The sequence below is a fragment of the Lathyrus oleraceus genome, chromosome 5 (genome assembly GCF_024323335.1).
Source record: "Lathyrus oleraceus cultivar Zhongwan6 chromosome 5, CAAS_Psat_ZW6_1.0, whole genome shotgun sequence".
NCBI lineage: Eukaryota > Viridiplantae > Streptophyta > Magnoliopsida > Fabales > Fabaceae > Lathyrus > Lathyrus oleraceus.
Window position 1 is genome coordinate 102663356 of NC_066583.1, and position 2056 is coordinate 102665411.

The window sequence follows — 2056 nt, forward strand, 5'->3', positions numbered from 1 at the left end:
GATTACACAGTCCAAAAGGGCCAAAAAATCAATTTTTGGTCTGGGTAATCGATTACCATGATAGGGTAATCGATTACACAGTCCAAAATGGCCAAAAAATCAATTTTTGGTCTGGGTAATCGATTACCATGATTAGGGTAACCGATTACCCAAATTTTTTTATTTTTTTAGAACTTTAACCGGATAACCCCATTTTTTTTCCGGGTGTAAACACCATGCCTTGAGTCCGTGTAATATGTATTTGGTTATGAAATTGTGATGATGAAATAATGAATGCATGAATGTGCAGTAGGGTCATGGATCAGATGAAAGTTGTATTAGGGTAGGGTGAATTTTGGGGTATGACAAGTATGAAGCTTGCATTATGGGGCTTGAAGATGCCATTGATCTCAGAATCAAGTATTTTGACGTCTATGGAGATTCGGCTTTGGTTGTGAACCAGATCAAAGGTGAATGGGAGACGAATCAACCCGGTTTGATACCATACAGAGATTACGCGAGGAGGATTTTAACTTTATTTACAAAGGTTGAGTTTCATCATATCCCTCAAGATGAAAACCAGATGGCAGATGCTCTTGCAACGTTGGCCTCAATGATCGTGGTGAAATTTGGAATGAGGTTCCCAATTTGACTGTGATGCGTCTTGATAGGCCAGCTCACGTGTTTGCTGTTAAAGATATCAAAGATGAAAACCCGTGGTATTTTAATATAAAGAGTTTCCTCCAAAGTCAGATTTACCCGCATGGGGCATCTTTGAAAGATAAGAAGACTTTGAGGAGATTAGCTGGTAATTTTTACCTGAATCGTGATGTGCTTTATAAGAGAAACTTCGATATGGTTTTGTTCAAATGCGTGGATAGATACGAAGCAGACTTATTGATGAATGAAGTCCATGAAGGTTCCTTTGGTACTCATTCCAATGGACATGCTATGGCAAAGAAGATGTTGAGAGCAGGTTACTATTGGCTGACAATGGAATCTGGCTGTTGCAAGTTTGTGAAGAAATGGCATAAGTGTCAAATATATGCAGATAAGATTCATGTTCTTCCGAGACTGTTGAATGTCATTTCCTCTCCATGGCCCTTCTCCATGTGGGTAATTGATATGATTGGCATGATTGAGCCCAAAGCTTCGAACGAACATCGTTTCATTCTGGTGGCAATTGACTACTTCACAAAGTGGGTTGAAGCGACATCGTATGCGAATGTAACCAAGCAAGTTGTTGTGAGGTTCATCAAGAATCATATTATATGCCGATATGGTGTGCCAAATAAGATCATTACCGATAATGGATCTAACTTGAACAATAATATGGTAGAAGCTCTTTACAAAGACTTCAAAATTGCACATCGTAATTCTTCTCCCTACAGACCAAAGATGAATGGGGTTGTTGAAGCTGCAAACAAGAACATTAAGAAGATCATCCAGAAGATGGTTGTGACATACAAGGATTGGCATGAGATGCTCCCATTTGCTTTGCACGAGTATCGTACATCCATCTGCACTTCAACAGGGGAAACCCCTTTCTCACTTGTTTATGGCATGGAAGTTGGGCTCCCGGTAGAGGTTGAGATCCCATCATTGCGTGTCTTGATGGAAGCTAAGTTGACCAAAGTTGAATGGTGTCAGATCAGATATGATCAGCTGAATTTGATTGAAGAGAAGAGATTAACTATCATGTGTCATGGTCAGTTATATCAGCAAAGAATGAAGAAATCTTTTGATAAGAAGGTCAGACCTCGTGTATTCAGAGAAGGTGACCTTGTGATCAAGAAGATTTTATCTTTCAAACCAGATGCTAGGGGAAAATGAACTCCTAATTATGAAGGCTCGTATCTTGTGAAGAGAGCCTTTTCAGGCGATGCTTTGATTATTACAACTATGGATGGTGAAGAGTTCACGCGTCCTATGAACGCCGATGCAGTCAAGAAATACTTTGCCTAAAAAAGAAAAAGAACAACTCGCTAAGTTGAAAACCCGAAAGGGCGACTTAGGCAAAAAATAAGCATCTCGGTGGATTGAAAACCCGAAAGGGCGATCCAGGCAAAAATTAGAG